This window comes from Sus scrofa, chromosome 17, assembly GCF_054392235.1.
Source record: "Sus scrofa isolate SSC_HxYL_T2T_F1_AM1 chromosome 17, Sscrofa_HxYL_maternal_Yorkshire_Landrace_v2.0, whole genome shotgun sequence".
In the NCBI taxonomy this organism is placed as follows: domain Eukaryota; kingdom Metazoa; phylum Chordata; class Mammalia; order Artiodactyla; family Suidae; genus Sus; species Sus scrofa.
The window spans coordinates 54,725,207-54,738,935 of record NC_139399.1 but is presented as its reverse complement, the minus strand read 5'-3'; the positions used below and the strand labels follow the sequence as shown (position 1 = coordinate 54,738,935).

At 48.5% G+C, this 13,729-nt stretch overlaps 1 protein-coding gene across 9 annotated transcripts in view; it reads right to left on the bottom strand.

Moving 5' to 3' along the window:
• The window catches only part of PKIG (cAMP-dependent protein kinase inhibitor gamma), a 119,218-nt gene that overhangs the window by 17,263 nt on the left and 88,226 nt on the right, over window positions 1-13,729 (bottom strand). For all 9 annotated transcript variants that reach the window (XM_085002862.1, XM_085002859.1, XM_085002860.1 and 6 more), the window contains 1 exon segment: window positions 11,699-11,768. The gene's annotated coding sequence lies outside the window, so the exon portion shown is untranslated.

The following is a 13,729-nucleotide window of genomic DNA, read 5'->3' as shown; positions in this document are numbered from 1 at the left end:
GTAACAGTTGCATTATAACAATTACGAAAGGTCGGGCTCAGTCTCCTTGCTTCAGGGTGAGCTCCCCTGAGCCCCCTCTTCTCTCCCAGCTTCCTTTCCCCACATCTGACTAATAAGGTTGAAATATCTCTCAATCTTTTCCAGTTCTGACATTTCACTCATTCATTCACTGTGTTTACTGAGCACTTTTTTTATGCCACACATATACTGTGTCTTTAGTATACACAGACTAAAAAGATATTTACAATGTGTCAGGCACTGGAAATCAAAACGACAATGAGGCAGCCCTCACACCAGTCAGAATGGCCATCATCAACAAGTCTACAAATAACAAATGCTAGAGAGGGTATGGAAAAAAGGGAAGCCTCCTACACTGTTGGTGGGAATGTAAATTGGTGCATCCAGCATGGAGAACAGTATGGCGACTCCTTAAAAAACTAAAAAGAGAGCTATCATACGTTCCAGCAATCCCGCTCCTAGGCATTTATCCAGAGAAAATTCTAATTTGAAAAGATACCATGCACTCCTATGTTCCTAACAGTACATAAGCAAAGACATGGAAACCACTTAAATGTCCACTGATGAATGGATAAAGATGTGGTATGCATGCACAATAGGCTATGACTCATCCATAAAAAGAATGAAATAATGCCATTAGCAGCAACATGGATGAACCTAAAGATTCATACTACTAAGGGAAGTTAGAGAAAGACAAAAGACAGGCATCACATGCTATCGCTTATATGTGGAATTCAAAATAATGATACAAATGAGTTTATTTACGAAACAGAAATAGGGAGTTTCTGTCGCGGCACAGCAGAAATGAATCCAACTAGGAACCATGAGGTTGCGGGTTCGATCCCTGGCCTCACTCAGTGGGTTAAGGATCCAGCGTTGCCGAGAGCTATGGTGTAGGTTACAGAAGCGGCTTGGATCTATCATGGCTGTGGCTGTGGCGTAGGTCGACAACTGCAGCTCCGATTAGATCCCTAGCCTGGGAACCTCCATATGCCGTGGGTGCAGCCCTAAAAAGACAAAAAGACCAAAAAAACCCAAAACAAACAAACAAAAAAACAGAAATAGACTCACAGACATAGAAAACAAACTTATGGTTAGCAAAAAGGAAAGGGGGGGATTAAGGATAAATACGGAATTTGGGATTAGCAGATACATCCTACTATATATAAAACAGATAAAATGACACGGACCTACTACATAAGCACAGGGAACTATAGTCAATATCCTATAATGTCCTATAATGGAAAAGAATCTGAAAAAATAATTGTATGTATGTATGTGTATAAATACACACATGTGTATCTGTACATGACTCAATCACTTCGCAGTACACCTGAAACACTGTAACCCAACTATACTTTCAAAAAAAGAAGAAAAAGGCACATCCACCATCACAGATTGAGATGAGTGCTGTGGAAGAAGAGAGATTTCTGTGTGTACGGATGGCTCAGTTAAAGGTTGTTTGGTCAGGGAAGGCCTCCTTAAGAATGTGCCTGGGGGCTGAAAGCTACAGAAAAGTTGGCCAGAGGGTGATCCAGGCAGAGAGGCAGCAGCCAGTCTGGGTCTAAGTGATGGAACATCTCCTATCTCAGCTTGAGCTCGGTGCAGTGCTCCAAGGTAATGCTCTTTTGCTCTTCCTTATCTCGGGGAGGTTTAGGGGCCTTCCAGGGGTCTAGACACTTGTCAGGCATGTGACCCTGATTGCCTGGGAAGGAAGGAAGAGTCTGTGCTCAGCTTCCCAGACCCTCGGAGGCCCAGGGTCAAGGCTGCGCTCTCGCAGGTGCTTGCTCTGGGCGCTGTCGGGTTTCCCCACGGGAAGCCGTCTTCTCCTTCAGTTTTTAATTCTCCCTTCGGCTCTGTAAACTGAGGAGGCCCCAGGCTCTGCCAAGAGCTACACAGCCTTTTCCAAGGCTGCAGCTATTAGCCGTCATCGTTCAGGCAGATTCCATGACAGCGTCAAATTGTTTTCCAAATATACCAGAAAGGTCATTTCCTGTTTTTTTTTTTTTCTTCTTCTTTTTCTTTTTAAATTAAATATTTGCAGAGACCATACAAATAAGAAAGCAGACCATTCTGCAATGGCCACCGAGCACAGAGTAGGATTTGGTCCCCTGGGACAGGGCTTCTCAGGGGTGGGGGAAAATGCTTTCTAAGGCTTCTCCAAGGGAAGAAAGGGCTGTAGAAACCTGATTGAAATGCCAGGGCCTCCTGAGCTGGCATTCCTCAAAATCAGCGGCTTCTCTCTGTGATGGGCAGCCAGAGCCAGAGCGGAACTGGGGAGGGCAAAAGAGTCAGGGCCCCAAACCGAGCACATTCCCAGAATCTGGGAAAGGGCAGGAGAGCGGGTTCAGCCACGTGCAGCCTGCTGGGGCCAGGAACACTGCTCTAGTGCCCCAGGGACACACCGAGAGCGGAGTGGCCAGAGAGGAGCCCATCTCCTGCCAGGGTAGCACTTGATGCCCTTTCAAAGGCAAGCCCCTGGGGGGTTTCCTTGGGAGGTTTCCTTAGGAGGCAGGCGGGCAGGGCCAGAGGGCCAGAGCCACGCAGCCCCAGGGGCAGGTGGTGGACGGCGCGCGTGAGGAGGAAAGGGCGGGGTACTGGAGTCTCGCAAGGTCCCTGCGGACACCCGTTCTCAGACCACTCTCCTCCGGGGGGTCTCAGACCCCACCCTCTGCGGTCGGCCACCTCCACGCAGGCCCCTCCTCTGTAAGGGACCTTTGTGCTGAAGGTCCCCCAACACCAGGACCAGCCCTGAGCCCTCTTCTCTATTTGCCCCCTGGAGATTCTCTCATTTTTTTCTTTAGGGCCTGCACCACAGCCACAGTCATACCAGGTCCGAACTGCATCTGCAACCTACGCCACAGCTCATGGCAACTCCGGATCCTTAATCCACTGAGCAAGGCCAGGGATCCAACCCACATCCTCACGGATACTAGTCGGATTCATAACCTGCTGAACCACAAGGGGAACTCCTTGCTTTCTTCCTTAAGAGTCTGCACTGATGACTCCCAAAGAGCCCCGGGCCTCGAGCTTGCACCCTCTAGCCTCCCACAGCTCAGGGACAGCGCAGCACAAGCTGTCAAGGCTGCTCCAGCTGGAAACCTGGGGCCATCCTAGGTGGACGGAGGATCCTGTTTCTTTGCTCACGTCGTCCGTCACCAGGTCCTGCTGCTTTTGGGTTCTGCTTTCAGAACCCAGCCTGAATCTGCCGCACAGCCCCTGCCTCTGTCCCGCACTGTTGCCATCATTTCTCAACTACACCCCTGGGGGTACCTCCTTGCTGCCTCCTTGCCCTCAGCTCACAAGCTGTGTTCTCCTTGAGGGCCAGGGTGATGACTGCAAATCGGACACTGGGTTGCGTGATTCCCTGCTTTATTCAACCTTCAATGCTTTTCCATTCCACCGCTGGCAAAATCCAAACTCTACACCAGCCCCTGACGTCCTCCACGGATCTGGTCCTGCCTTCTTCTGTGATCTTTTGTCACTTCCATTTTCTTCTTGACCCATCTTGGTCTTTAATTCTTCAAACTCTTTCTGACCTCAGGGCCTTCACAAGACTATTTTACTCTGCCTAGAACATTCTCTGTCACTCTGCTCTTTGCAGAGACTCTTAAGTGGATTTCTGGCCCTGCCTTTTCAAATTTTCCAGCTCTGGGACCCTGATATGGGGGCCCAGCAGGTCGTGAGGCCCCCCAGAGTCCCTGTGCCCATCACTACTGCATGTCTGGAAGGCCCCACTGAGGTGGCTGGAGTCTCATGTGGTGCGGACACAGCAAGGGCTTGGGGTCGCTTAGCTTCCACACCTAGAGCTGGGCACCTCGCTGACCACAGAGGCCCCTTCTGTAACACAGGGATGTGACAACAGCCTGGAAAGGTGGCTGTGGGGACTAATCAGAGCCAGCATTTACAGAGTCCCTACTGCATGCCAGACTGCTACGTATCTTACAGGCATTATCTCATTTAAGTCTACAGCAGCTCTCTGAGGTAGAAAGCATCATTACTTCTGCGCCACAGAAGAGGAAGCTAAGCTACTACGAGGCTAAGCGGCTGCCCGAGGTCATACCCATGAATGTGGAGCAGGACTGAGCTGTACTATTACGCCAGGAAGCAGAGGATGAATTAGCAACACGCCTGACACAGTAGGGTTTGTTAAAAACTGTCCATTTCTTTTTCTCCTCTATCCCTAACCTCATGTTAAGGCATTCCTGAAGGAAAGACAGAAAAGCAATGAAGTCCAAAGAAAACACTCTACTACACTGGCTAAAGCATATATGCCCAGATGTATTTCACCTGTGCTTAAGCAAAGTCCTATATAGAATCTTCATTTGCTTACTTGTTTTTTTGTTTGTTTTATGGCCACATCCAAGGCATATGGAAGTCCCAAGCCAGGGATTGAACCTGAGCCACAGCTACAGCAACGCTGGATTCTTTAACCCACTGCACCAGGCCTAGAATTAAACCCAAGCCTCCGCAGGGACCAGAGCCACTGCAGTCAGATCTTTAACCCACTGCATCACAGCAGGAATTCCCTGTATAGAATCTTCAGCTGGAATTTTAAAAACCTTCAGAATTCTTTTCAGTGGTGTTGGGATGATTATCTGAATTCTGCCACCAAATTCTATTTTTTTGCTATTTACCTTTGGTAAAAATATTTGGGGGTACACATTTAAAAACCCTCACCCCCTCAGCAGCTGTACCTTCCCCTGGCAGGCAGTGCTAGGACTTCACACAGGGATGGGGCTGAGGCTGGGCTTCTGGACAGTAATACAAACTTTTAAATCCATGAAAGTTTATGCTTCTATGCAGGTCTTTGGAAAAAGACAAAACAGTCCAGTAAAGCTACCACTAGGGAACCAGGCTCACTGGATCTCTTGCCAGGCCTTCTGCTGCTTACACACTACCTAAACTTGGTGAGGGCTCAGCTAAAATACAAGGTTCTCAGAGACTGACAGTCCCCGTCAACGTTGGAGGGAGGGCAGGAAGGGAAGGTGAGATCACTTCCAGGCAGGCCGGCCAAAGGTCCAGGGGCTGGACTGAACTCCAGCTCTGCAGATGCCAGGCTGGATGCCTCTGGGCAAGGGTCCTCCCCCTCAAAAACCTCCGGGGTCTCAGGTGTGGAAAGAAGGGGTGAGGTGTTCTTGAAATACCTCTGCAAGTTCCTTCACATTCCTCCTATCAGGTAGAATGGAATTTTTATCTTTTTTTTTTCTTTTTTTTTTTTTTGCTTTTTAGGGCTGCACATGTGACACACAGAAGTTCCCAGGCTAAGGGTCTAATTGGAGCTGCAGCTGCCAGCCTACACCACAGCCACAGTAACACAGGAATGTCCACACCATAGCTCATGGCAATGCTGGATCCCTGACCCACTGAATGGGGCCAGGGATGGAACCCGCATCCTCATGGATACTAGTCAGATTTGTTTCCACTGTGCCACAAAGGGAACTCCCTGTAATTTGTATCCTCTTGAACAAACTGGCCATAGTGACCTGCTTCTAACTAACAGAATGCACAGAAGTGAAGCTGGGTGACTTCCAAGATGGGGTTAGAAAAGGTGTCACAGCTTCCACCTGGCTCCCTCTGTCTTGAGAGCTTTGAGCGGCACGCAGGCAATCTGAGGCTGCCATGCTGTGAAGAAGCCCAGCCTGTGAAGTGACCACATGGAGAGGTCTGGGGATGGCAAGGAGATGCAGTCGGTGGCCCCAAGCTGTGCTGACATGGCCACTATCTGTAACTGCATGGGAGAATCAAGCCAGATTTGTCCAGCTGAGCTCCCCCAAATTCCTGATCCACACAAAGCATAAACACACGAATACATTACTGCTGTCGTTTTACACCCCAAAGTATGGTGGTAAAGTGAACAGTGATCAGTCATGTCATTTCCAGCTCTGAGGTCCTTTAGAAGTCTACAGAAAGCAGGTCTCAAGGCCACTGCAGAAAGTGAAAAGACACAAGATATCATCTCTATAACATCAATTCATTCCTCCTTTCCAGCAACTGACCGCTCAGTGTGTACCAGACACCGCAGATACAAAAACAGTAAGACACCAGGGGCCCTGGAAGGACATTCAAGGTCTGGTTAGGGAGGTCCCCTCATACACTCATAATTCTCAACCAGTGGTTGGGGGTGGGGGCGCACATATCGGAGTCCCAGAGGCCCTGGGATCAGCTCCAGAGGATACCTGTGGCCTCCCTCAGGGATTCTAGTAACGCCAGGCAGGGGACACGGGGTGTGCCTTCTACAGGCCATCACTGCCCGCATCAGCCTCGGTTACTGACGAGAGGGTGTCATGGCCCACACATGTGACAAAAGAGAAAGAGTTTAGGGACCACTTCTATGCGTAAATCTCTTAAAACATGACGGATCCTTAAAAAGCTTGGTCATTAAGTGCTGTTAACGTAAGACGTGCAAGGCTGAGCAGGGGCTCGGGAGTCCAGTCCCTTGTACACAGTCACCGTCTCTAAGAAAGTGACCCCTCCCTCCTCTACATTTACTGCTCCCTGGGGGCTCAGCACCGAATAAAACACTCTGCCCTCATGAAGCTCGCACTCACTCCGCTGGAGCGACTCATACCAATGAACAAACTGAACAGCCTCGGGGGTGAAAGAGCGAGGAGGGCAAGGAGAGTGGGGGTTTCTAGGAGCGATGGGAGCCTCTGGGGGAGGGATGCGGGTGCAGACCCCGGAAGGGAGGCGTCGGGCAGACAGCTGAGGAAGTGTGCCAGGCAGAGGGAGCAGCAGGCAAGAGGTGTCCTGCCTGGGGGCCAGAAAGAGCCCAAGGAAGCTGCAGGGCCAGGGGATGGAAAAGGCTGAGGGGAGCCGGGAACCTTCCAGGGTCTTGGAGGACAAGAGCGGACTCAGAGTATTATTCGGATTTTGACTTCACCCTTTCACTGGTTTTTCCAACTGGATGCTTTAATGCTTCCCTTCCATGCCAGTTTTCAGCACCTCCCCCCAGCGCGTGGGGTGGGGGGGGGGCTAGTGAAGCCTGGGGGCGGGGAGGGTATCTCTTCATGCGTCCTGCACAGGCACAGGCACTGTAAGGCCCAAGGGCAGGGCCCGCAGGGTTGGGGCCCTCCTTTCCCAAGCTGGAAGAGAAAAGGAAGTTCTCTTTCCATTCTTCCTGCCTCCAGGCAGAAGTGGAGCTCAGAACCCACAACACAACAGAGCAGGACGCTAACTGAATTAAGAGCCTCCCTTGGAACCTGGCTCCCTGACTTTCTTGTCACCCTGTCCCCAGCCTCAGCATAGCTCATGACGCATGGAAGATGCGTTAAATGAACCATTAAGAACTGAAGACCATCTGTACCCTCAAGCCAGCGATGAAAACAACCAGCTGAGCCCTGACTCCTGACCAATCAGGTAGCGATGGTAATGATAAGATTAAGACGGCCACCGTTTAGGGGTGTGTATGCTGTGCCTCAGACATGGTAAGATGTGCTTTCTGGGTACCGTCCTATTTTCACTTCCCAGGGGCCCTGCATGCTTAGTTCCCTTTGACACACAGTGAGGACATGTGGGGCCCCGAGTCACACCCAGGACTGGCTGGCTCCCAGGACCAAGGCCTCAAAGGCGGTGCTTCTCTTAGGCTCAGGGAAGCAGAGGATGTGGGAGCCAAGGACAAGGTGAGCTTAAAGCGGGGGACTGGCAGGAGGGTCGGACTGGGAGAAGAAAGGCAGGGTCTCCTTAGCCTTGCTTTCTATCTTCTCCACCGGGTCTCCGGACCTGCTATGCTTCTGCTCGAGCTCTGACGATCACAGAGTGCTCCTTCACTCAACACTGACTAAGTATTATGGCCCCTTCCCAGCCCTGGTAGTGAGGGCACTTTCCAAGGCACTTTCCGTATTTAACCCTCACAATGGACGGCCTGTGGCTCAGAGAAGTGGCGTGACTCAACCAAGGTCCTCTAACCAGTTAGTGACCGAATCAGGCCTTGAACCTGGGTTTGCTCATCCTCGATCCAGCACACGGTCTTCGGGACGGCGTGCTCTGGTGACGGCTTCATCATGATGAGGGTGATACTGCACTGGCCTCCTCCCCATCAGAGAACTGTTCTGTGACCACACTCCCTGCCCCTCTGGCTTGTCTCAGTGCAAATGGCTCTGCCCACAGGGGTCAGATAAGGCCACACCCTGTAATAACAGGGTGAGGAGCTTGCAGAGTGATGGACTGAGCACCTACCAGAGCGCCAATAAATGTTTTTGAAAAGAACGAATGAATAAATGAGTCAGGAGAGATACACAATGGATCTGCCAACGTGAAACAGTTCAAGAGAGCACATGGCTGTGTATCTTCCGAGGGCCCGACGGGATCCTGTCCTGAATTTCAAAGACTGATGGGCAGCTACACAAGTGCCCTTCGCGTTGATAACTAGAGCCACACAAGGAGAGGAAGCAAGCCAGGAATTCAGATGATGGGGGAAAGATCTGGTGATGAACCACCACTGGTTTTGAGGCCAGTAAGAAAGGCAGCCCCACGAAAGCATCATCACTTCACAGCCACTTGCTGGGAAGAGCCTGTTTGACAGGAGATGGTGACAAGTGGAAATTACGCAGGAAAAAAAACTTGTCTCTTGCCCATGTCAACCCTAAATTTGGGCCTGTCAAAGACAGGCTTGTAGCTTCTTAGCTAATAAAACCACATAAAATACGCTAGAGTCAAATTTCATTTGTCTAATTATTCCTCAGGGAATGACTCGCTCCAGATCATCAAGATTCCCACACTGTCACTCTTCTAAAATCAAAACCTTATCTGGAGACAGAAAGCAGATGAGTGGTTGCCTAGGACTGGGGACTGTTGGGGGTTGCGGGGGGTTTGGGGGATGAGTTAAGGGTGCGGAGTTTGCTTCTGGGGTAATGAAAATGTTCCAAAACTGATGATGGTGAGAGATGTACAACTCTGTGAGTATACTGAGGGCCACTGAGTTACACGCTTTAAATGTGTGAACTGTGTGGTGTGTGAATTATAGCTCAATAATGCTGCCCAAAGAACCAAAAAACAACAACAACGAAAAAACCCTGGGAGTTCCTGTTGTGGTGCAGTGGAACGAATCCGACTAGTGTCCATGAGGATGTGGGTTCGATCCCTGGCCTCACTCAGTGGGTTGGGAAATCCAGCATTGCCATGAGCTGGTGTGTAGGTCGCAGACACGGCTCAGATCCTGCGTTGCTGTGGCTGTGGTGTAGGCCGGCGGCTGTACCTCTGATTTGACCACTTGCCTGGGAAGTTCTATGTGCCGAGGGGCAGCCCCAAAAAGCGGAAAAAAAATAAAACAACAACAAAACCCCCAGCCTTATCTGAATTATAATGGAGAGACATTCTTCTCGGGTATTGCGCAAATGCATTAGTGTATTCCCCACCAACCTTTTCTTAATAATTTAAGATCACTGCTGTGTGCACAGTTTTTCATATCTGGGGTAACACAGCAATGTTCTTAGTATTATTATAAGATATAGGGCAGTTTGCCTTACACTAAACAGCCCGTGTTTTTTCTGCTCCCCTCCCCCCCCCTTTTTTTTTCTAAAAATGTCCTTTACTTTCACCATAATGCTTGGCGGTTAAGCTCACATGCTTGGGTCAGACTTACTGACTGTGTGCCCTCGGGTGAGTTATGAGATCTCTCTGTGCCTCAGTCTCTCCATATATAAAATAACAGTACCACTCTCCGTGGAGAGTCATGAGGACTGAGGGAGGTAAAGTAGATAGAGCATCTGACGGTGTCCTTGGCAGTGATAAGCCGGATGGAAAGTTAGCTCTCAACACCTTTCTCACAGCTGTCAGTGTAGCTACTGGAGCAGCTTTTCCAGAGCTATAGACTCAGAAACCAGAAACCCACACAGCGTGCTCAGTACACCCGCTATGTTCAGTGAGATGAAACAGGGCTGGGGAGCAATTTCGTGACTGGACTTTGGGACATTGCACTGGATGTCTCTGAGCTTTGGTGACATTAGCTAATTTGTCCCTAGTTCATCCCAAGCCAAGAAACCTAGAGGCCTGGTGAGGTCGCCCAAGATATCCTCGTATCTGGGAGGCTGGTGCCCAAAGGGACACAGCGGCCCACAACACTTAAGGCTCTCTCTAGAGCAGTGATTCTTAAAATTCAGAGGTCACAGTCATATTTGTGAATCCAAGGACGGCTCTGGACATTTTCCCCAGAGAAGTGTGTGTGTGTACATACAAAACTGTACCTGCGTTTACAGGGAAGTCTTGAATTTCAAAAGCCAAAAGCCAACCACAAACCTTTGGTTAAAAACCTCAACCCCAGACTTCAGATGACCCCAGCATTCTCAAGGTTCAGTGGCTCTGGGCCCCAAGGCTCCGACAGCAACTGGAACAGAAGGCCCTCTGACCTTGGCCAGATAAACAGTCCTGGGAGCTGACTGCCACATCCTAGTCACCGCAAACATCTGCATCCCGGGGATCCCCAGGGGGCACTGAGTCAGAGCAGGACACTAGCCTGGTGGCTCAGGAAGCTACCACAGGGCAAGGCCTTGCTGATAAGCAGTTGCAGAGTTCCCAACCCAGGACAGCTGCCTGCCAGATAGGATTCTTGCTCTAACAAAGATGTGGAATCTTAGGAGAAGTGCTAAAAGGAGAAGTGCTAAAAGCAGGCCAGGCCTGAGATGGAATTTGAAGGAACTAGACATCCCCCAAACTCCCAGGCCCACTAGGACTTGGACCAGAGAAATAAAGGCTGGAGATTCTGCCCTAACATAAGGAGCCGGAGCTAGAAAGGGGTGGGTGAGTTGGGGACAAGGGAGGTTAGTGGACCTCAAATCAGGGGCTGTTAAAAATTATTCACTTATGGAGCTCCCGTTGTGGCGCAGCGGAGGCAAATCTGACTAGGAACCATGAGGTTTCGGGTTCAAACCCTGGCCTCGCTCAGTGGGTTGGGGATCTGGCATTGCCGTGAGCTGTGGTGTAGTTTGCAGGCATGGTTTGGATCCTGAGTTGCTGTGGCTCTGGTGTAGGCCAGCAGGCAACAGCCCTGATTCGACCCCTAGCCTGGGACTCTCCATGTGCCGTGGTGCAGCCCTAAAAGGACAAAAGACCAAAAAAAAAAAAAAAAAAAAAAAATTATTCACGTATGCCAAGAACATCTTGATACCATAAAAATGTGGACACTGATCCAAGGTGGCCACACTTGAGGCAGGCCATTCATGTTCTGTGACCTACACTTTTCTTCTGACTGGGAGGGACCTGCACCATCTCTCCTCAGGTCGGTGGGCTGTGCCTGTTTCTTTGGGCTGGATTTTGCTTATTTTTGCTCCTGTATCACAGCATTAAAATTCCCATAACACGCCCTAGTCTTTATGAAAATACCTTTACAACAAACAATTGGTGGCCAGGAACGTTGGCATCACGCCCAGATTTGCTAATAACTCCTGGGTATGATCGCATCTGCTTAGGTAGATGGCTGAAGAGACCCATTCTCTTTTAAGCCACCAGAGATAAACTGTCTTTCTGATGCTACAAAGAAACTGTGTAAAGGGGAATCATGATTGAAATTGCAACACAACGTTATATAACTTCTGAAAGGGCCATCCTGCCTCTTGTTCATGGGGCCCAAATTCCTGATTTCCTTTGGAACCCATTTCTTTTCCTTCCTCAAAAGGAAGCAAAAGTATTTAGGCAAAGCCTCGTGAGTCTACAGTACAGGGGTGTGAACAACATGACTACCCACCTGGTTTAGTTTCTTTTTCCTGCTCGCATCGCTTCAGATTTTCCACCGTTGACTAATCAATGTGGAAATTCTAAGGAAGCAGAAGAAAAACAAAAATTAGAGCCAGACGTACTCTAGGGTTGTAAACTGAAACAATCTTTTGGAAATACAGCTTAACAATGTCTATTAATATTGGCTGTGCCCATCCTTTGGATCAGTCAAATGCCTAGGAATTTATACTACCAATACGTTCAAATAAGTAAAGGAATGTTCAGTAAGCTACATTGTGTAAAAGCAAAAAAAAAAAAAGGAAACAACTTACATGTCTCTTGAAAGGAAAAGAGTTAAACTATGGTGTCTCAAAACAATGAGAAACTCTACAGCCATTACAAAGAATGAGAGAGATTTGTTGCACAGACATGGAAAAATGTACCTGCTCTGTTGTTAAAAACTGGTGCAAAACTATATACATCATTGCTTTTTAATACAAAATGAACGTGATTGTTTATGCTTAGAAAAAAGTATAGCATTTGCGTATAAACACAATTTCTGTATCTATATAGAAAAAGGCAAACAGCAAACTATACACAGTGGCGCTCTCTGGGAATCAGAAACTGTGGGAAAAGGAATGAAAGATTTCACTTTTTACATTTACTGTTTCTGTTTCAGCTGAAAACTTTTAATTAAGCGTTATGAGAGCGGAGAAAGAACTCTGGTAAACTGTCATGCACCACCCATTTATCTTTAACTGCACCTACTGCCACTTTCTTTTTGGGTCAAAGAGAACAGGTCTTCCAACCTTTCACTTTAATAGCTGGGAGGCAAATTTTTCATTTTATTTTGTTATTATTTTTTTGGCATGCACCATGTGGAAGATCCAGGGCCAGGGACTGAACCCGCACCACAGCACCGAACTGAGCCACAGCAGTTACAAGGTTGGATCCTTAACCTGCTAAACCACCAGAGAACTCGTGGCAAATTTTTAAAAATAAGCTTCATGGAAGGGGAAGAAAAGGGCATTTTATTTCCTAAGCATGTATGTCTTTTATTTTAAAAGGGGGATTTTTTTTAACTTTAAAAAAAAATGTCCCCCTTTAAAATGCAAAAGCAAGTCTAAAGCTTTGGCTTAGAAGTGCCCTGCTTAGGTGGTGTGTGGGCTGGTTCTGCTCCGTTGACTGTTTTCCATGGCTCTCTGCCCTTGATTGCCTTCCTCCCAAACCCAATTAAATATACTCCTGGCATCTATGTCTGCTGGGAACCAAAGCCCAGCAAACCACAGCATCTCTGCTCTTAAGGCTTTCTTGGCCTCCACGCAGACACTTTGGCTTCTCTATCAAACGGGTCCTGGAATCTGGAGAAGTGAAATGGTTTGATCTGTAAGCCATGCCGATGGAAAGAGGAAGAAGAGGAAACGGTCTGTCCCGGTGGATGAAATGAAAGAAAAAAGAGAGGAGCGGCATTCACAACATGCTCTGGAAGCCACCTACGCTGAGTCTGCCCTTTCAGGGTTACCTGGAAGGTAGACTCTGCCCTTTCCCGACATGCTTTGCTTTTAACTTTTGCATTCTATTTCACTGATACAAAACAGTCCATTGAAATAATGATACCTCATATGTCTACAGCGCTTCATATTTTACAAAGCACTTTAAGATACTTTATCTTGTTCAATCTTCACAATGACTCTGGGATCAGATCAGCATCATTCCCTTTTACAGATGAAAAGGAGGCCCAGAGACGTTAAGGATCTTTTAAGGTCACACAGCCAGCTGCTAACAGATACAGTAATAACAACTCAGGTCTCTACACCCAAGTCCAGTAGGGAGCTCGGGTTTGAAATCACAGAAAGAAAGGCCAACTACAGGCAAGCCAATGAATAAAAAAACATTGGCTCTTAGCAGTAACAGATTTTCCTGCCCCTTATGAAAGATTATAGATGAGGAGGACTATTCTCTGCTAGCTCAGAGAGAGTCTCTGCTCATATACGGGAATACAGCTGCGGCGCGAGAGCAGGAAAATCCCCTGCGCCACCAGGCCCCTCCCTCATTTTCGGAA